At 52.3% G+C, this 22,388-nt stretch overlaps 1 long non-coding RNA gene across 1 annotated transcript; it reads left to right on the top strand.

Annotated features, from left to right (window-relative positions):
* Positions 1-619: 619 nt before the first annotated feature.
* Positions 620-20,817, top strand: LOC113904061. Its single transcript, XR_003514391.1, has 3 exons — positions 620-1,564; positions 17,337-17,431; positions 19,910-20,817. It is a non-coding gene; the product is annotated as an uncharacterized LOC113904061 (long non-coding RNA).
* The last annotated feature ends 1,571 nt before the right edge of the window (positions 20,818-22,388 follow it).

The following is a 22,388-nucleotide window of genomic DNA, read 5'->3' as shown; positions in this document are numbered from 1 at the left end:
AACAGGGGAAGTCAAGCATAAATCCGGACATCAGGGGTTCCATTTGAATACATTCTGATACAGCTACAAGATCTTAGTAGACTACAGACATAATGAATGACGTGGCTAGATTTCAAAGGCACATTTTGAATGAAAAAAAATGTTTCGGAATACGTACAGCAGGGGAGAATGTTAATTACCATGACTTCATAGTAAGTCTTGATTTATAATTCACTCTTATATGATTTTTTAAAAACCCCATGGCAATAACATGCGTTTTTCACTGACACATACGTCACAGCATTAATATAAAGAAAAGTGCCGGCAGTTTATCCTCACGGCTGAGAGATGAATTCTCTGAGCTTGAGGACAGTGAAGAAGACTTCAGCCTGATCGGAATTGTTCATTTCCTTTATATTTTAAATATCTGGAGCAAAATGAGGAAAAATTAATTTGGGTGGGTAGATGTGGGTGTTTGTTTTTAATTCACTGCAAAAAGAAAAAAAAAATGAGCTATCAACTAGCCCCAGTTCCCTTCTTGTCAATGCAGAGCTGGTTTCCCTGTCTCTTGGCTCCAAGTCCAAACTCCCGTGCTTTGCTCTGTGGCCCTGGGACTGGGATTGGCAAGCACCAGCCCCAGGCCATGGGCGTCTGACTGCTCTTTGCTGCTGCCAGTGGGGGACTGGGAGGCACAGTGGGGACAAGGGACTGCAGAGCTCTTTGACGGCCTTGGCGCATTACCCCAGCACAGTCACCCCCCACAGGGGCACCCACAGGGCCAGGGGCTGAGCCCGGCTGCTGGGAGTCGCTGTTCCAGCTCTGCAGAGCAAGATTCAGCACCAGCCCACAGGCACTCCTCTGAGCTCTTCTGAGCTCCAGCAGCCTAGGGAACACACTGCCTCGGCAGCTACAGCGTCTGAGTCACCTCACCTCCCTCCGTCTGCCGCCTCAACCTCCAACACCAGGTAAGCACCCCCACGCCAGCCTCCCTCTGATTACCGCACCTGGATCCCGCTGATGTGCAGCCGCCACCATATTCGGCAGGTTCTGATTTTGTCGGTTCCCACGCTTCCCTTCATCTGCCCCCCCCCCCACCGCCCCCGCCCCGGGCTTCAGGGAGCCCACCCACCTTCTCCACCAACCCGGGTTCAGCTAGCCGTCTTTCTTCTGCCTCTCTGGGCCTGACGCTCTACAGAACCACACACTTCAATTCCAGAAGATCCAGTTTAGCAAAAACTCACTTGCCAGGCGTGGCAGCTTAGTGGCGTCCGTGGGGGGCTGAGAAAAGAACGTGACGGTGCTTACCTCCTGGGGACGTCAGACTCACTGCAGACAGGCATCAAAACAGCAGGACCCAGGAGTCTATACCGCACGTCAAACGACGGTGCCTGAAGACTTCTGCTTCTCCGGTGGCAAGACCCAGGTAATCCAAGAGGACGGGCATCCGAGGCCCGGCTCCACAGCTGGACACCAGGAGACCTGAGGGAGGCCAGGCCAGGCGTGGGATGGTGCCGGGAGAGGCGCTGCAGCCTGCCCCAGTGGAACTGGTTCAGGGAACCCTGAGAGGACAACCACTCCCTGAAAGGTCAGGGGCTGGGGCCGGCGGTTGGGGGAGGGAGGCTGGCTGTGGGGGCCCCTGAGGAGTGTGAGCAGGATGGCCAGGGGTGATGGCCATCCAGAACCCTCCACGCTGCAGAGTGCTGTGCCATTCAGGGCTTGGCATGTGGGTGTTGTGAATGAGGAGGGTGCTGGGTCCAGAAGCTCCTCGCCACAGTTAACATGCCGCCTTCCCGGGAAACAGGGTGCTGATCAAAGGAGCAGGCTCACAGCACCTCCCTAGCTGTCACCCCAACTTCTGATCCATCGCAGCTTGTGGACTTTACCCTCTAAATGGTTTTATACCCAGGCTTCTTCCCACTGCTCATTTCCACATCCTGAGCCACCTTTGTCTTTGACCTTGGAAATGGCAGTGACCTGTGAGCTGATCTCACCGCTGCTGCTCTGTGCCCCGTCCCACTCGCTGTCCCTGGGATAAAGCTGTACCTTTACTGTGGTCTCCGATGGAGGCAGAGTCTGGCCTCACCTGCCTGTCAAGCTCCCCTTCTTCCACACCCTCCCTTGCTAGCCGCCCTCCATTTCCCCGCATGCCCTGCACTCTCTCTCACCCCAGGGCCCTTCAGAGACTCTGAGGACCCTCACCAATGCGCTGTCTCACTTGCTCCCTTCTGGCTGGGTCCTCCTTCTCCCTCAGATCCAAGCCCGGGTGTCTTTCAGGCCTCCTTACCTGACCCTAAGGCAGGCCCTTCATTTGCTTTCCCAGCAGATGCTGTGCCTTCCCTGGAAGGAACCTGAGGTTTTCATCTAACATCTACATCAGTTAGCATCATAATTAGTGGTGGAAGAATGAGTACTCCTCCCCTGATAGCTGAGAATAAGGTGAGGGTGACTCTCACCACTGCTGGTCAACACGGCGCTAAAGGTCTAGACAGAGAGAGAAGGCAAGTGAAAGTAACAGAAAGCTGTATGCATTGGGAAGGAAGAAACAAAACTGGACCTAGATATAGATAACGTGAAAGTGTCAATGTAGAATCCCAAGGAATAGACTAATTTAAAAGGGAAAAAAGAAGATCATGAAGAAGGAAAAAACCTCCTAGAATTAGCAAGTGTGTTTAGCCAGATCATAGGCTACAAGATCAACATACAAAAATAAATGTATTTTAAATACTAGCAGTGAATATGTGGAAAGTGAGATTAAAAATACAAAGCCATTTATAATTACTCAAAAAATGAAGTAGTTGTAAATCTAATACAACATGTTCAAAAACTGTATGCTGAAAGCCACACAAATGCTGATGAAGGAAATTTAAAAGATCTGAGTAAATGGAGACAAATACCATGTTCATGGATTGGAATAGTCAACAGACTAAAGGCATTCATTTTCCCCAAACTGATATGCAGGTTTAGCACAATTCCTATCAAAATCCCAGGAAGTATTTTCTATAGATGTAAATAAGATCATTCTCAAATTTGTATGGAAAGTCTGATAAACTAGAATAACTAAAACAATTTTGAAAGAGAAGAATGAACCAGAGGGATCAGCCTATCTGATTTCAAGACTTATTGTGTTTTAATCAAGACTGTGTGGTATTGGCAGAGGAAGGGGACACGGAGATTAGTGGAACAGAACAGGAAACCCAGAAATATACTCTCTCAAATTACTCAACTGATTTTTGACAAAAAAGCAAAAGCAATTCCACGGGGAAGGACAGTTTCTTAAACAATGGTCCTAGAGCACTTGGATATCCACAGATAAAAAGCAAAGAGCCCTCAACCGACACCTAACACCTTATGTAAAACCAAATCCAAATGATCATAGATTTAAATGAAAAAGGGTAAAACTGTGAGACTTTTTGAAGAACACATAGGAGAAAATTTTCCAGACTTGGTGAAGAGTTCTTAGACATGACACAGAAAGTATGAGCCATAAAAAAAAAAAAAATTAATAAAGCTGGATCTCATCAAAACTAAAAACTTGTGCTCTGCAAATGGCATAGTCAAGGGAATGAAAAGATAAGCTATGGATGGAGGCAAAAACTCATATCTAACACTATACACATTTCTAAAATATACAAAAAACTCTCAAAATTTAACAGCAAGAAAACCAACACGTCAAATTAAAAAATGGCAAAGGAAGTGAAGAAATCATTCCCTAAAGAGTGTGTACTGGCTTCCCTGGTGACGTTAGTGGTAAAGAACTTTCCTGCCAATGCAGGAGATATAAGAGATGTGGGTTCGATCCCTGGGTCAGGAAGGTCCCTCAGAGGGGGTATGGCAATCCACTCCAATATTCTTGCCTAGAGAATGCCATGGACAGAGGAGAGTGGTGGGCTATAGTCCATAGGGTCACAAGAGTTGGACACAGCTGAAGAGACTTAGCAGCAGCAGCAGCAGCAGCATCAAGAGGGTACACAGATGGAAGGAAAGCGCATGAGATGTTCAACTGGCCATTGGGGAAATGCAGATTAAGGCCACAGTGAGAACCCCCATACACCTATTAGGGCAGCGACACTCCAAACACGATGTACGCCCACACAGTACCAGACGCGGGTGAGGACACGAAGAAAGTGCCGGCGAGGCCATCTGAGTCTCAGACCCTCTGGTGGGAATGTAAAACGGTACAGACACCCTGGAGGATTGTTCCTAAAAATCTAATCAAACACAGACCATACAACCCAGCAACTGCACTCGGACATTTATCCCAGAGACTGAGGATTTGGGTCCCTATAGATACCTGTATACAATTGTTTACAGCAGCTTTGTTCGTAAGTGCCCCAAACTGGAAACAACCCAAATGACCCTCTGTAAGAGAAAGTTTAGAACAAGTTCTGGCCTGGCCGGTCCACTCCGCGAATCGCTACTCGGGTAAAAAGACGCGCACTGCTGAGGCCCACCGCAGTCTGGCTGGATCCCAGTGACATTACGCTGAGTAAAAATAAACCGACCTCTAAAGGTTACATACTGCATGAAGAACACAACATTCTTGAAAATCATAGAGCTGGAGAAACAGATTAGTGGTTGCCAAGGGTCAGCGTGGTGGCGGGGAGCCATCCTGTATCCTGACCCCGCTGGGGGTCGCACGGGGGGACACGAGTGATTAGGTGTTGAAAAGCTCCATGCACGCCACTCCAGGGCCAGGCTCCTGGCTTCGGTGGAGTGCTCCACGTCTTCATCATCCTGCCTGTGTCGAGGAAACTGAAGAAAGGGCCCGTGGGACTTCTCTGTACTCTTTGCAACTTTCTATGAATCCATAATGATTTCAAAATTAAAAAAAAGATTTTTAATGTTAATTGTAGAAAAATACAGAAACACCTTGTTTGGGCAGCCTTCATTCCTCCTCCTGACATGCCGATCCCTTTTCCCTTGCACCCCAGCAAAGGAGGTCTGGAGCCTGAACTTGAGGGGTGGGCTCGTGGGTGTGAGTTTCGGCAGTGGGGCAGGAGGCAGGGAAGCGTCCTGAGTCTGGACCCCAAATAGCTCAGGTTTGCTCATTATTTGGCAGCTTCTGGACTGGGTGCCCCGTGTCCTGTCTGCGCGGTGCGGGTGGAGATGCTGCGAGGGTGAAGTGGAATCATGGCTGGTACACATTCTGCAAACTGTAAGCTCCTGAATCAGGACAGGAGGGATGCATGCCAGGCATTTCCAGCGCTCTCAGGAGCTCCCCGGAGCTGGGCTGTTGTGTCCTGCTGTGATCTTCAGTGAGACTAGAGGATGTGCCTGGGATGTAGGACAGAGCTGGGCTCAGAGAGGAGGGGTGTCACTGTGCTCCCCTCAGCGGGAGGGCTCCCTGTGGCAGGTCCCTCCTGCTCTGTTCCCTGGGCCCTGGAGTGGCAGGCATGGGTGGGGACGTGTGACAGCCACAGCCTTTCAGAGCTGGGAAGGGCGAGCAGGACAGCTGGAGGCCTCCCGCTGAGCGGCTTCATAATTAGAAGCAAAATCAAAGAAAACTGCTGCAGCGATGGCTTCAAACAGGGCAGGTTTTAAATCAGCCCACGTCAGGGCTTGTCAGCTGGGATGCTGATTAGAAAGAAAGGTGAGTGTGCAAGTGTGTGTGTGTGTGTGTGTGCACGTGTGCACACGTGGCTTTGAATTTTCTCCAGAATTGCTGGTGTTGTCCCAGAGCCGAGTGTCTCCCAGGAAACCTGCTGAGTGTCATTGACTTGCAGCTTGAGACACATTTGGCTCTTCGCCGCCTGCCCAGAGCCTGGATCTCAGTGGACGCTCCTGTTACCTTGCAGGACAGCAGGAGCAGCTGGCGAAGGAGGGACAGGGCTGGCACCTGGGAGACAGAGGGATCCCTCCACCCACCTCCATCCCAGCACACGGTGGGTGGGTGCAGAGTGGCTGTTCACTCCATCCAGCAGAGGCTGCAGAGCCGGTCAGGGCAGAGGGCACGTCCAGAGAAGTCCAAGTCTCAGGGCCACTCTGGAGAACAAGGGGAGTCTTCAGGAAGAAGTGGGTGGCAGGAAGTCTCTTTCCCAGGAGCCTGGCTTTGAGCCTTGCTGTCAGGGAGTGAGGACAAGCCCCCCCACCAGCCCCAGGGCAGAGTGGAGCAGGAAGACCCTCACTCCCTCTGTGATGGGAACAAAGCAGGAGACAAAGTAAGCTCTGCAGAGCCCCAGGTGCAATTCAAAGCCGACAGTCCACCTGCTCTCTCTCTCCTTCCAGCGGCTCTCCCCTCTCCATCCTTACCATCCCCCCTCACCTCCAGGCACCGGACAGCTCAGATGCAGCCCAGCCTCCGGGCAGGTGGGCAGGCGTTCCTGGGCAGGTCTGGGTGGTGCCCTACCCGGAGCCGTGCTCTCTGGCCCCCGTGAGCAGGCTCAAGGGCAGGTCCAGGAAATAGCCTTGATTCACTGCCAGAGCCCCTGACAGCAGCCTTTACCCAGCAGAGCCGGAGATAGCCTTGTGGGCAGGGCTGGTGGGGAGTGGCAGGGGTCACCCTCCCAGGAAGCAGCCGAGGGGTAGCAAGGTGCCGGAGCCCTCTCGCAGCCCTGGAACTTGCTGGGAACAGGATAAGCAGAGGTGGTCCTGCAGGGATGGGAGGTAGCCTTGACCTCTGCAGGCCTTTGATGCCCCATGGCTGAGCCCAGAGCCCCAGCCTGCCGTCTGCCAGCCATGTCACTGCCACCCTTCAGGAATGAGACTGCCAGCCAGCAAGGAGCTCCTGGGATGGGAGGCCTGGGAGACGTCTGATGGGCTCCCTGCCGAGACCCATCAATTGTCCCAGTATGATTTCTTAATCATTTTACAAGTAATTAACTGGTGCTCTCATTAGCACGCAGGCGCTCTGTAAAAGTTTCAGGGGGCAGGCAGCTGTATTGGGTGAAACTCAAACTGGGTGATTTTTAATTACAGACAAACCCGCCGGGGACAGATGCCTTGTCAGTTTTGCCACCTATTTATTCATTTTTCACCTCTTCTTGGAAATGGAGAGCAAAATGCTTGTCACTTACCTTTGAACGTATCCCAAGTGACATAAAAGCACAGAGGGAATGGAGGTCATGGGTGGGACTCACTGGATGAGCCTCAGCACAGCTCGGCCGGCAGTGGACCCCGAGGGAAGCAGGTGTGTACCACGGGAGAGGGGTTCCCTGGAGGACTGTCAGCAGAGCCCCAGAGGAGTGGACTGTGGGTGTGCATGTGTGTGCATGTGTGTGCGTGTGCATCTATGCTGACACTAGGCCCCTGGTAACAAGTGTGGTTAGGAAACAGCACAGGAAGATAGAGGGCTGCATCCTTTCATAATCAGGGAAGCTGGAAAGACACATCTCTTTAACTGAATACTGACCACCACGCACTTACACATCAAATATTCTCAGGAATCCATTGAGTCCCACCTCACAAACTGTTTCTCCAGCATCATTATTAAACTTGAGTTTTACAGCAACATAAACAGACCTCACACCAGGCAGGACTTCTGGGAAATGCAGCCCAGGAACTCCTGGTCTACTGTAAACTTATTAAGTGCCGGCACTGTAGGTCCAGCAGTTTACCTGGCCTTCCCTGGAACCCCGAGGGAGCCCACTCTATCTGGTGAGATGGACACTGGAGGTCAGAGAAGTGGCCTTCAAAGGTCACTGTGCTAACAGGTGGTGGACAGGAAGTGGTCTGCACAGGTCACTGTGCTAACAGGCGGTGGACAAGGAAGTGGTCTGCACAGGTCACTGTGCTAACAGGCGGTGGACAAGGAAGTGGTCTGCACAGGTCACTGTGCTAACAGACGGTGGACAGGAAGTGGTCTGCACAGGTCACTGTGCTAACAGGCGGTGGACAGGAAGTGGTCTGCACAGGTCACTGTGCTAACAGGCGGTGGACAGGAAGTGGTCTGCACAGGTCACTGTGCTAACAGGCAGTGGACAGGAAGTGGCCTGTGTAGGTCACTGTGCTAACAGGCGGTGGACAGGAAGTGGTCTGCACAGGTCACTGTGCTAACAGGCGGTGGACAGGAAGTGGTCTGCACAGGTCACTGTGCTAACAGGCGGTGGACAGGAAGTGGCCTGTGTAGGTCACTGTGCTAACAGGCGGTGGACAGGAAGTGGCCTGTGTAGGTCACTGTGCTAACAGGCGGTGGACAGGAAGTGGCCTGTGTAGGTCACTGTGCTAACAGGTGGTGGATAGGAAGTGGTCTGCACAGGTCAATGTGCTACAGGCAGTGGACAGGAAGTGACCTGCACAGGTCACTGTGCTAACAAGTGGTAGACAGAACTTCTTCCCAGAACTTTGGACTGATAGCACTGCACCCCACCCTCAACCCTAAAGCAGCAGTGATGGGAAGAGGAACATCCCGGGTTTCCTGCTGTTTGTCTCCACTCAGTGTGAGAGGAGGACAGAGCTGTCTGTCCCCTGGTTGGGCAGGAGAAGGATCTCCAGGGTGGTGACAGGGGTCCACACCTGTCTTTGAGGGCTCCCGCATCCTAGTGAAGCTGCCTCAGAGCCTGTATCCATGCAGACCACACCATGGCCCTGTTCCCGAAGGCCTGACTCCAGCCTCAGCCAGCCAAAGAGCTGTCCAGTGTGGAAGCCACCAGCCAGACATGGGGCTTAAAGTAAAGTTAATTGTTTCCAGGGGTTCAGACAGTAAAGAATCCACCTGCAATGCAGGAAACCTGGGTTCGATCCTTGGGTTGGGAAGATCCCCTGGAGGTGGGCAGGGCAACCCACTGCAGTATTCTTGCCTGGAGAATCCCATGGATAGAGGAGCCTGGAGGCCTAGAGTCCACGGGGTTGCAAAGAGTCAGGCACAGCTAAGTGAGTAACACTAACACTAGGGTTACCTACAGTCAAGATCTGCTTCTTCGGTGGCACTGGGCACATCACAAGTCCTCGTAGCTTCATACTGCCCAGTACAGAGAACACGCCCTTCATCCAGGCAGCTCTCTGCCTGGTGCTGCTCAGTGGCAGGGCCCAAACGGTCAATATTTAGGCATTGCAGATCATGCAGACAGTCACAACTCCTGTGCCACGGGGGCGGAGAAAAGCCAGCCTACCCAGGACCCCACACGTGGGTGTGGGTGAGTGCCAGTGAAGCCTGACTCACAAGACAGGTGGCACGCCAGGCTTGGCCTTGGCTGTCGGCCAGTCCACGCTCCCAGCTGTGGTCATTCACAATATCAGAAAGTGGAAAAGAGAAATTGTTGAAACACGCAGATTTTCAATCAACTCTCACTTCCTAGAATATTCAAGTATTAACACCTCTAGAAACTTGTCTGTACACTCTTTCCTGTACTTTTGAGGAAGTTCTCCAGCAAAACAAAGGAATCAAGCGGGACTGAAGGATCACAGGCACACTGGGGGAGGTCACGTCAGACGACAGGTCCCAGGATGCCGAGCCCCCGTGGGCATCCAGGGCCACTGTTTGGATGCAGTGGGAGGTGGGAAGCCCTGGAGGCAGGACTCCAGGGAAAAAGAAGGGGACAGGGACTCAACAGAATCCCTTCATGGATGAAGATTTTGAAAACATAATATGATGAACATGTGTAAACAGTAACAGAAGAAAAGGCAAATGGAAATTCTAGAGGAAAAAAAAAATTCTCTCTGTGAACATGCCACGTGCATTTTCTCAAATTTTCAGATTTGAGAAGCAGCCTGGAGGCAAAGTGCAGGGGCTTAACTGCAGCCACGTGTGAACTGTGCCACCTCTAACCCCAAGGATGCCAGTGGTAGAAAGGGCAGGTGCTTGGAAGGGGGCAGGGTCATCATTTTCTGGTGAGGGAGTCAGTGCGGGTCTTTTGTATTTGGTGGGAAAGACACACAGCATCAGTGCATGACGTGAGTCACAGAAATTAAATGCTGGTGCCTTGACTGGCGAGGGAGGCGGGTGATGAGCCAAATCCTCACCTACTGTTGTCAGAGGTCAACTGATAATGCGTAAAACTGAAAACAAAGTTTATAAAGCGAGAGAGAAGAATTGTATTTGAAATATGAATGCAGTTATTGGGAGATTCAGCTAAAAGGATTCCAAGAGGTCATCTCAAGGTGGGGAGGGGGAGCAGAGGGATGGTCAAGGGCGGCTATTTTTATTAGAAACTCATCTCTTTCTTTCTTATCTATTTTACAAATGAAGGTATTGTGTTGATTAAGTTCTAACTACTTAATGAGATGAAATGAGATTTCTCTAGCTTGCAGGAGGTGGTGGCAAGACAGAGGCGGGTCCATGCCGAGCGCTGGCGGCTGGCGTGGGAGGGGGACGGCGGGGTGATGGCGGTACCTCGTCTGTTGAGGTGTCTCCGCTCAAAAGTGTTTTCACGACATCCTTGTCAGTTGTCCCTGTTTCCTCTCAGAAATGCTTCGGTTTGGACAGTGAAATAGACAGCCATTCAGTCAAATATATGGCGGTATGAATGGGTGGGTGGCAGACATTGAGCAGCCAGGGACTGCTGAAACCCCAGCAGGGTTGGGACCGGCTGCCTTTGAGAGGCCGAAGCTTTGACAAGGGGAGAAATCAACTCATTACAACTAAAATGTAGCACATGCTCTGTGTGCTGGGTCCTTTTCTGACTGATCCACATGTGGTAGATCATCTCAGCCTCACGGTCACCGTCCTAATTTACAGATAAGTAAAGAAGGAAAGTTATGACCAACCTAGATAGCATATTCAAAAGCAGAGACATTACTTTGCCAACAAAGGTTCGTCTAGTCAAGGCTATGGTTTTTCCTGTGGTCATGTATGGATGTGAGAGTTGGACTGTGAAGAAGGCTGAGCTCCGAAGAACTGATGCTTTTGAAGTGTGGTGTTGGAGAAGACTCTTGAGAGTCCCTTGGACTGCAAGGAGATCCAACCAGTCCATTCTGGAGGAGATCAGCCGTGGGTGTTTTTTGGAAGGAATGATGCTAAAGCTGAAACTCCAGTACTTTGGCCACCTCATGCAAAGAGTTGATTCACTGGAAAAGACTCTGATGCTGGGAGGGATTGGGGGCAGGAGGAGAAGGGGACGACAGAGGATGAGATGGCTGGATGGCATCACTGACTCGATGGACATGAGTCTGAGTGAACTCCGGGAGTTGGTGATGGACAGGGAGGCCTGGTGTGCTGCGATTCATGGGGTCGCAAAGAGTCGGATACGACTGAGCGACTGATCTGATCTGATCTGAAACTGAGGCACAAAGAAGTTAAGGGACCTAACCAACGTCACACAGCTAACGAGAGGTAAAATTCCAAGTCTAGTCAGGCAAGGGAGGTCCAGAGTCCACCCTGGGCGGCTCCTCTGTGCTGTGTCCTCTGTTCCACCCCCAACTGCCCCCAGACCTATCTTTGCCCCTCTCCACCCTCTGTGCCCTGGGCAGCCAGACACGTCGTCCCCTCCAGCTCTGGGGTGTGCTTGATGGGTGGGGTGCTGAGGAGTGCAGAGGATGGGGCTGGGGCCTTGGTTCCTCTCCTGCCCTGCGTGCCATGGTGGGGTGGGGGTCACACACTCCTCCCAAAAGACTGGTTTCCTCTTGCTGGTCCTGGTCACTCTTCCCTTGCTGGCGCCTCCGGGCAGATGGCAGAAATGGCTCTCTTGGGCACTAATTCTCTCACTTTCCTGCAGCCAGTGGCCAGCTGTCTGCCTCGCTGGGGGGACCTGGTCTGCGGCTGACCCCAGGGGAGAGGTGTTTGAGGTCGTCAGAACAGATGCAACCATAAAGCCAGAGGTCCGGGGATTTCCAGAGGAGAGATTGTGGAGAAGGGTCGGGAAGGCCCCACCATGTGCTCCTGAACAGGCAGAACATGGAGCAGACCCGGCCCAGAAGGCAGAGAAGATTCTGGAAAGGATGCACGGAGACCTGAGAGCGGGAGTGTCCCAGGGAGCGAGGGAGTGGCCTGGAGCACCCTGAGCCAGCTGCCAGGGAAGGGCTGAGACTCGTCATAAATCCAGAACCAGGGAAGCTGAAACCAGGTCAGTTAGTCTTTAGGAAGAGTTTACACAGAACCCTTGCACAGGGGAGCCTCCACGTCTAGAGCTGAGCGGAGCCCGAGGCGGAGGTTACAGCGTGACCTCTGGAATGAAAAGGAGGTGACTATTTATCCAAGGTGGGTTTTCACAATGGGGCTTCCAGGCGGCAGGGGGCTGGTTGAAAGCGACCATCTTCTACCATTTTAGGAAGAAGACTTCCGTTTTCCTTGGATCATTACCAGAGGCATTTACAACAAATAACCTACATTTTGCTTATGTTCCAGAAATACGCTCAATTCAGTTTTGCTCACGCAGCTTAAATGGTTTTGTCTGTTTGGGAGATTGTCCAGCCTGGTCTTTATTCTATTTGATTTTAACAGCCTCCAGGGAAGTCATCCACTTCCAGACCCAGGCGAGTCAGCCTGAGCCATGTGTCTCAAAGGGCAGGTGGGGTAGAGGCTGCCTGGACCAGGGATGGAGGGAGTGGAGGAAATGGAGGCCCAGAGCAGGCTGTCTCCTGAGCACAAGGTGGTGAGCTCACAGGAACCGGGGCTGCTCTCTTTACCCCCAGGACCCCCCCCGCCCTCTTCCCACCACGCTGTGCCCTCACTGTGGACACTGTGTGGACTGCATCCAAGGACGCCCTGCCTGCAGCTCCTGGCTGGATGTGATCAGAGAGGCGGCAGCGGGAGGCTGGCTGGTGCTCCCTCAGCTCGTCCCTGCCTGGTGGTGCTGGTGGACTTCCTCCCGGACCCAGGGCCCTTCTGCACCCAGCTCCTCCTGGGGATCAGCCCAGAAGGGCGTGGGGCAGCTCAGGGGAGCCTGGGGACAGAGCGAAGCAGAGGGGTCAGGAGGACAGGAGTCCTTCCAGGATGAAGAAGACCTGGGGGAACAGAGCAGACGGGAAGCACTGGCCAGAGTGGGGGACTCAGAGCCTGGGGTTCCAGAATTAGGGATCTGGGGGTGGAACAGTTCTGAAGGACGGTGGGGTCCAGGTGGGAGATGGGATGGCCACCTAGGAGAGAGGAAAAGTGGAAACACTCTCGCTGCGGTCTGATCAGAGTGAGCGGTGCTCCACGGCCCTGCAGCTAGAGGCTGACGGGCCTGCAGCAAACACAGCCGGCGTGCAAATCCACGCATGCATTCACGCCGGGTCACTTCAGTCATGTCTGAGTCTTTGCAAACCTATAGGCTGTACCCCACCAGGCTCCTCTGTCCATGGGATTCTCCAGGTGAGAATACTGGAGTAGGTTGCTGTGCCCTCCTCCAGGGGATCCTCCCAACGCAGGGATCTTAAGTCTCCTACGCTGGCAGGCGGGTTCTTTACAACTAGTACCACCTGGGAAACCTATACTGTAAAGTGGAAAATATTTATTTATTTAGGTCACACCACATGGCTTTTAGGGTTTTAGTTTCCTGACCAGGCATGGAACTCCAGCCCCCTGAGTCCCAACCACTGGACCACCAGGGAATTCCCATGAAACTTGGAAAATGTTTAGAACTTGATGAAAATAAAAATATTCTGAGGGAAAACCTGTGGGATGCAACTAAAGCAATCCTCAGGAGGATGAAAGAAACGCTGAAGATGAATGACTTGAGCATCCATTTTTAGAAGTTCGGGGGAAAATAACAAAATAAACCCAGTATAGAACAACAGGATGAAAAAAATCAGTAGTAGAGATAGCAAGATAAATTGAAACCCAGTATAGAACAACAGGATGAAAAAAATCAGTAGTAGAGATAGCAAGATAAATTGATGAACTGGGAAAGAAACAAGAGAGGGTCAGGAAAGTCAGAGGCTGGTCCTTTGCAAACTACTAATGAAAAAACTACTCTTTGGTGAGACTGGTGGTAAGAAGCACTGACAGCATGTGGGGTGGAGCCACAGACGGCGCTGCAGGGAGGAGTGGTGAGCGGCTTGCTCTCCCCCTGCACGGGGTCCCAGGAAGGCTCTCGTCCGAAGAGCGACGTGAAAGAGCGCTACACACAGGGAGTGATGGCTTCCAAGTGGCTGCACAGCAGATGGGGGCAGGAACGGCTGAGACGGAGGGACAAGACCAAGTGGCTGCACAGCACACGGGGATAGGGACGGTTGAGACGGAGAAACAAGACGGTAAAAGATGCACAGGACCTTGTGGGTACCATCTGGAGAACTGTCTACATTTGGGGGGTAATTAGACCATTTTATCGTCAGCTGTTAATGAAAACCTAAATAAATAACATTGCATTTTCATGGATTGGAAGATTGAGTACAGAAAAATGTCAACTATCCAAAACCGGTTTACTGATCCAATGCAATAATACGAATCCTTTTAAATTTTTGGTGTGACATACGATAAACTACTTCAGAAATACATATGGAAATGCAAAGGGCCAGAGATCACTGAGTTCCTGGAAGCCAATGCCATAGGCAGACTTGTTCTCTCAGTTGACTAGACTTCTGTACACTTAATTAGGGCGAGTGATCATTGTTCAGGAGCAAAAAAATTACACCAGGAAAACAGAGCACATCCCAGGAACAGACCCACAGTTTATACAAATGTCTGAATATTGAAGATTGTTGAAGATTAGAGGGGAAAAATTGAGCTTTTCAAGAAACCAAGCTGGGAAAATTGGGTGTCCGGGCAGAAAAGAAATGAAATTGAATCCCTATCTTATACTACATGCAAAAAATAATTTCACATGGATTTAAGACTTAGGGAATGCAAAACTATAATGCTATTGGAAAACATTAAAATTTTAAAAATAAGACACAAAAAAGTTCAAACCCAAAGGAAAAGATTTATTAATTTGTATAAAATCGAAGAACTCTGATTTATTGAATCAAATTGAATTCAAATTGAATTTTAAATAAAAGAATAAACCACAAACTAAGACAAGAGATTTTCGTTGTATTTAACCAAACAATTAGTGATTTCTAACACAAAGAGCTCCTCTCAAATAGAAAGACTGAGCAAAGACTTTGAGACATCTCACCAAAAAAATCCCCAAATCTTATAAATATGAAAATGTGCTGAATTTGATTAGAAATCAGGAAAAAGGCAAATCGAAATCTCAGTGAGATGCCACTGCACATCCAGTAGATTGGCAAAAATCAAAAGTCAAACAGCATCAGATGATGGTAGGAATGAGGAGGCACCAAAATTTCCCACTGTTTTAAAAAGCAATCAGTTTACAAACAGTGAAAAAGTTGGCTTAAAACTCAACATTCAAAAAACTAAGATCATGGCATCTGGTCTCATCACTTCATGGCAAATAGAGAAACAATGGAAACAGTGAGAGACTTTATTTTGGGGGGCTACAAAATCACTGCAGATGGTGACTGCAGTCATGAAATTAAATTGAATATGATCAATTTAGACAGCATATTAAAAAGCAGAGACATTACTTTGCTGACAAAAGTCCATCTAGTCAAGACTATGGTTTTTCCAGTAGTCATGCATTGATGTGAGAGTTGGACCATAAAGAAAGCAGAACACTGAAGAATTAATGCTTTTGAACTGTGGTGTTGGAGAAGACTCTTGAGAATCCCTTGGACTGCAAGGAGATCAAACCAGTAAATCCCAAAGGAAATCAGTCCTGAATTTTCACTGGAAGGAATTACGCTGAAGTTGAAACTGCAATTCTTTGGCCACCTGATGAGAACTGACTCATTGGAAAAGGCTCTGATGTTGGGAAAGATTGAAGGCAGTTTGAGAAGGGGACGATAGAGGATGAAATGGTTGGATGGCCTCACCGACTTGATGCACATGAGTTTGAGCAAGCTCTGGGAGCTGGTGATGGACAGGGAAGCCTGGGGTTGCAGAGAGTCAGACACTACTGAGAGACTGAACTGAACTTACAAAGCAGCCTGGATAAATCTGAACATGGCCCTACCTTATGGTTTGCCAATTCCATGTCCGAGTCTCTAAGCTTAGAACACAGGACAGGTGAACCAGACCCACATCTGACTACCCGGTTATCCATCCAAATAAATAGAATATGCACAATGTGGCAAATTCATGCGAAGGATCCTCTAAGAGCTCAGGCTGCAGCTGTAAATATCCCGAAAGTTAATCTCACAACATAGCGTTGATGAAAAAAGCAAGTCCAAAAGGAGTACATGTTCTGTGAAAAGTGAAAGCCGTTCAGTCATGTCTGACTCTTTGCGACCCCATGGACTGTAGTCCATAGAATTTCTCCAGGCCAGAATACTGCAGTGGGTAGCCTTTTTCTTCTCCAGGGGATCTTCCCAACCCAGGGATAGAACCCAGGTCTCCCACATTGCAGGCGGGTTCTTTACCAGCTGAGCCACAAGGGAAGTCTCATAATACTGGAGTAGGCAGCCTATCACTTCTCCGGGGGATCTTCCTGACCCAGGAATCAAACCAGGGTCTCCTGCATTGCAGGTGGATTCTTTTATCAACTGAGCTACCAGGGAGGCATTACATGTTGTGTGCTTCCCTTTATATAAACTTCAAAGCTGGTGACATTAAGCTGTGTGTTGTTTAGGACATACGCATAGATGATCAAACTAAAGGAAGATGCTCACAAAACCAGGGCAGTAGTGACCTCTGGGTCAAGGGGAGATGGAGTGGCAAGGGGCCAGTGATGCTCTATCTCCTAAACTCCATGGTGGTTCTGTGCATGCTTCGTCGTGGCTGTTTAAGCATGTGTGTGTTTCATGCATGTTCTGTGCATACATGTTGTGATTGTTCTTTTAATTAATAAAGGGCATCCTCTTCAAAGTTCTAGGAGAGAAGACTTTGGGGAAAGGGTTACCGATTAAACATCCTAGAAAACTGACAACCTCAGCCAGATGCCAAATGCCATGGCTCTCTCAAAATCGAGAGACAGCCAGCCACGGGGAGAGAATGAGCTGAGATGAAAGAGCGGGGGAGACAACTCAGGCTGCAGGGAAGCCCGAAGCGCAGCGTTAAGGACTGTGTGGGGACAGGGAGGAAAAGATATGAGATGGAGGAGAATTAGATCAGGGCCACCTTGAGAGGCTTCCTTGCAATTTACAACAACAAAAAAAATTATAAATACCTGAATCTTACATAAAAAGCGATTTGCTAGGGAGGACAGAGAATAGAAACCCAAGCTTTCGAAACATAGAAATGTTTCTAAGGAAGAACTCTGATAACTTGGATCATGAGCAATTATCAAATATGCAATTGAAGAAAGCTTTCCTAGAGAGAAAGAAAACAGAGAAGAAAGGTCACAAGGGCTCAGCCTTCCCCAAACAGAATCAGAGAAAGTGTCCCAGGCCCAGCGGTTAGGTTTCTCTTTATTTCAAGAATGAATACATCATCTTTCAGCATTCTGTCAGAAAAAAATTACACCGCGAAGGGACAAAGGTAAGGCTGGGCTTGCAGCCACGAAGGCGGGTGGGCAGGGGAGCACACCGCAGATGTCTGAAGCGAATGTGTTCTACGGTTCAAGGAAGGTTTCCAAGGGAGACGAATGAAGGGTGAGGACCCCAGATGGGTCAGAGGAGGCGCTCTGGGCAGGACACGCTGGGAATCTGCCTGGAGACGGTGAGTGGGGTGGACGCTGGGGCTGTCAGCGTGTCCCCGAGCTCCTGGACAGAGGAGAGCCGGGGTCAGTGCCCAGGAGGGCAGCGGCGTTTCAGGGAACAGGATGAGAGCCAGCCTGCGCTGGGACCCAAGGGGCGGTCAGGGAGGAGGGCGGGGGTGGACCCGAGAAGTCAGGCTGGCACTTAGGACAAATGCCATCAGCTCCACCCCGACGCTCTCGGTGGTGGGGGAGGGCAGGAGCTGGTGTGCTGGCCTGAGCTCCCAGACGGGCTGGGCATCCTCACCAGGGGCGGGGACGCGGGGCCAGCCCACGTGGGTGGGATGGGGGCCTTGACCTCGGTCCTGGGCTTGAGTTAAGGTCACCCTGCATGTCCGGGTGGAGGTTTTGAGTAGGCAGTAGGGTACAGGAGTGGGCACCAGCAGCGCTCCTGACTTCGATACTGAGAGGAGGCCCAAGCGGTCACTCCACAGCCAGGATGAGACCACCTGTGTGTGCAGGACAGGCAAGTAGGCCTTCTGTCCTTGACCCCAGGCCAGAGGAGGCCCCCGACCCCAAACTCCCAGAGCAGGAGGAAGTGCTCATCCCACCTGCCCCCAAACCAAGTGCCATCTGAGAGCTGTCTCAGTCATCACACTGGCACGCGTGTCACTGGAAAGTGTCACACGGCCGCTGTGGCTGGTGTGAGAGGCCACCAGGTGAATGGCCGTGCCGATCAGGTGCACCAGGCGCAGCCTGTACCCCACTGGGGGCACGGCTCCCCAGCCCCCGGTGGTGCCCCCTCCCCTGTGGCTCCCCAGCCCCCTGTGGCTCCCCCTTCCCTGTGGCTCCCCATCCCCCCGTGGCCCCCCTTTCCCCTGCGGCTCCCCAGCCCCCCGTGGCCCCCCTTCCCCTGTGGCTCCCCAGCCCCCTGTGGCCCCCCCTTCCCTGTGGCTCCCCAGCCCCCCCGTGGCCCCCCTTCCCCTGTGGCTCCCCAGCCCCCTGTAGCCCCCCCTTCACTGTGGCTCCCCAGCCCCCTGTGTTTCCCCCGTCCCCCGTGGCTCCCCAGCTCCCCATGTCTCCCCCGTCCCAAATGTCTCCCCAGTCCCCCATGGCCCCCCCTTCCCTGTGGCTCCCCAGCCCCTGTGGCTCCCCAGCCCCCCATGGCTCCCCTTCCCCTGTGGCTCCCCAGCCCCCTGTGGCCCCCCGCCCCCCCATGGCCCCCCTTCCCCTGTGGCTCCCTGGCCCCCCGTGGCCCCCCTTCCCTGTGGCTCCCCAGCCCCCCATGGTGGTCCCCTTCCCCTGTGTCTCCCCAGCCCCCCATGTCTCCCCCGTCCCAAATGTCTCCCCAGACCCCCATGGCTCCCCTTCCCCTGTGGCTCCCCAGCCCCCCATGTCTCCCCCGTCCCAAATGTCTCCCCAGACCCCCATGGCCCCCCTTCCCCTGTGGCTCCCCAGCCCCCCATGGTTCCCCTTCCCCTGTGGCTCCCCAGCCCCCTGTAGCACCCCCTTCACTGTGGCTCCCCAGCCCCCTGTGTTTCCCCCGTCCCCCGTGTCTCCCCAGCCCCCTGTAGCCCCCCCTTCCCCTGTGGCTCCCCTGCCCCCCGTGGCCCCCCTTCACTGTAGCTCCCCACCCCCCCCATATTTCCCCTGTCCCCCGTGTCTCCCCAGCCCCCTGTGGCCCCCCTTCCCCTGCGTCTCCTCAGCCCCCCGTGGTTCATGCCCCTGAGTCTGTTCTCCCAGGTCCCCCTTCAGCAGACAGACATCACAGGAGGCTCTGCTCACAGACCACCCAGGTGGCGCTGAGTTCACCACCAATTACTGTGTGAACTTGGCTGGGTTTTTCCGCTCTGTGTAGTCAACACTCCCAACCTTTCGCAGGGCCCAGAGGTCACAGCTGAAGCAATTAATTTGAGCCAGTCTGTTCCACACTCAGTGCCTCCTCGCACCGGGCTCCCCTTGGTGTCAGCAGTCTGTCTTCATTGGGAGCCTGACGGACTGGCAGTGTTTCATTTTATTTTCTTTTTTGCCTGTCCTCTGCAGGGCCTGTGGTGGGGAGGGGAGTGCTAGTTTCCTCTGGGAGAATAATTAAAGCGCCTTGGTTCTGAGCCAGGTTTAATGAAGCTAATGGTCCGAGTGGCTAAGTCTACCAGTAGGACCAGCGGAGGGTGGCAGAGCCCCAACCAGGCCCACCCCAGAGGGCTCCAGGCCCAACGCCACTCATGGGCACTCACGGCCACTGTGAAAACTGCAGACGCACAAAGTCCCTTCCCTCGGAGGCCCTGGTCTGCATGTGCGGCCAGGGACAACGATGGACACTCACTGCGTCTGGGGTGGAGGGTGAGCCTGGACATCAACCCCGCTTCTTGAGCCTTGTGGCTCAGGGGATGGGCAGAGGGGACCCTTGGCCACTCAGAAAGTTCAGCTGAGCATTAGTTTTAAGAATTATTTTAAAGTTTTAACACTAAATAATATTAATTGACATACTTCTCTGTTTTTAGGAATTATTATGCATTAACTGAGGACCAACCCCATGACAGCTTGCCCTCTTCTGCCCGTGGAAAGATGTCAGGACTCACACAGGGACACGTCCTGTCTTGCGTCTGCCACTGCTCCCTGGGTCACCCGGGTCCTCTGACAAGGTGACCATCTAAGATGCTCCCACAGCAGAGCAAGTCAAGGGTGCTTCAGAAAACCGGACGTCCAGAGGTGTTAAACGTTACTCTTGATGTAATGTACGCAATAAAATAAAACGACGCACAAAAGACTGTAACATCCTACTACATAAAAACTGCCATATTACTCTCAGATTTTTAAACTAGACCGAGGGCCATTTGGTACAGAGAGAAATCATTGTTAGAGATAAAACTTTATATATATTTTCTGCTTATTTCAGCAAACAGACCCTAAGCTCAGGATTTGCCCTAATTTCTCAAACAGCATCATAAAACCTTTAAGATGATGAATTAATTTATTTAAAACCTTTAATTTCTTTATACCAATACACACCTCTGCATATTTTTGCATAATTGCAAGCACTTGCATTCTTTGGCAGACATTTCTTTTCTTGTGCCCCCAGACCCTGCCACTCCCCCCAGCCACACTGCCGGGTTTTCACTGCAGTATATCCACCAGCCTTCAGGGGCACCCAGAGATGGGGTACTTCCCCAGAACACTGGGCGCCACTCTCCAAATTCACCAGATGTGGATGGTTGACTGCTGGGGGGCATAGTAGTCCTGGCCCACAGTCCTTGGAAGGGGAGGGCCTGAGTGCCTAGCAAGTCCTGGAAGCCTGAGGCTCTGTCTAGCCACCGTCTGAAACAGAAGCATACGTGAGGATGGCACCCACCTCGTGGGGTCCTTTGACCAGCCTCCAGGGGCCGCCCTTGGGTGAGAAATTTCCTCTCCTTTCCCAGGCCCCTGTGTGTGACTGGATCAGAACCACATCCGGAACCACGTCCGCCAGCTCCCCTGCTGTGTGTCTCGGTGGGGGGAGGTAGCATGTGCGGCCCGTGCCTGGGCCCACACAAGGTCAGTACCCACGTGGGCCCCGGGCTGCCACAGTGGACAGAGCAGGTTCAGCCTGTGTGAGCACGAAGGCAGGCGGAGAAAGGAAGGGAGCGAGTGACCAGGTGGACAGCGGAGGCATGAAGGTCAGTTCCCACCTCCCGTGTAGCTTCCTTCCTGGCCTGGGCTCCCTTGATGGCCCAACTTTTCCTGACTTGTCTTCTAGCTTCCAGCTTCCATCCAGCCACACGGGAGGTGCTTAGAAAATGGTCAGTGGAATCTGCATGGCTGGTGCCCAGTTGCCTGTATCCCAGGAGGTCCCTTGGCGTTGGCTCTTCTGGGACCCGGGTCCCAGGGCTCTGTGTAAGATGGTCAGTCTGCATCATCTGCGTTTTCTAGGTGCCCTTGGGTTGGCTCCAGAGCCATTCGTGATAGCACGACCCAGGCCACCCGAGGCAGACGCATCTGTAACATTTAGATCCTTTCTTGGGAGGCTGTGGCTTCCACAATTGAGTAAGCATCAAAGTAAAGGTTATTTCCAACCCCACAGTTAAATCGACATGGTGATATATTGGCCTGATGACTCCTTTTACAAAATTATCTCTGAAATGTTATGTTTCATTCCACAAGACTCATTCCAGCTCAGTTCCTCCTTGACCTTTATCACCTACTCTGCAGAATGCACGCACCCATCCACGGTTCTGGAAGCTTCTCCAGGCATCCGACCTGCAGTGCCCCTTTCTGACCTGATCTGTGGGTGGGGAGCAGGGTGGGGCATGGGGTTCTGATTGACAGGTGTTGTCCACCCCCTCAGAGGAGCCCCGGGCCCCTCCACCCGTCTGGCTGCTCCAGGTGTTTGGGAAGCACCCGGGCCCGACTTGCTGTCAGCCTCCCACACGGCAGGTGTTCTCCCCAGGGGCAGCTGGCAGCAGGTGGGTGCCAAGGATGGTGATGAAAATCACCCTGGGGCTTTCCCACACTCACCGAAGACGTTGCTACAGAGAAGTTAGAGCTGCTCTGTGTGCGTGTCGCCTGTGGGGGCCTCTAATTAAGGCTCCACTGACGGCCTCAGAGGCTGGGACGGGTTCCCCTGTGTTCAGGCCAGGAGAGCGGGAGGCCCAGCAGGAAGGAGCTGAGACACACCCCCACTTGTCTATAGGGGTGTCTCAGCTCTGGGCTCCAGCCCCTCAGCTCAGCCCCATCCTCACCTCCTGGGGGAACTGGACATAGCTCCCCCCACCGCCTGGTACCTACGGGTGGAGCGTGGGCTACTACGTGGGCCTGGCCGTGGCTCTGAGCCCCAGGTCCTTCACAGGTGGGCCCAGCTGGCCTGGCTCACCCCCACGGGTTCACCGACGGCTCACGGGCAGGTCATGCAGGCTCCCAGCGTGTGTGAGCCACTGGTCGTCATGAACAAGACTGGCGACGTCACAACTAGATGTCCCTCAACCACAGAGCTAGCTCCAGGGTGGT

The sequence above is a fragment of the Bos indicus x Bos taurus genome, chromosome 14 (genome assembly GCF_003369695.1).
Source record: "Bos indicus x Bos taurus breed Angus x Brahman F1 hybrid chromosome 14, Bos_hybrid_MaternalHap_v2.0, whole genome shotgun sequence".
In the NCBI taxonomy this organism is placed as follows: domain Eukaryota; kingdom Metazoa; phylum Chordata; class Mammalia; order Artiodactyla; family Bovidae; genus Bos; species Bos indicus x Bos taurus.
This window is presented reverse-complemented; position numbering and strand designations above follow the sequence as displayed.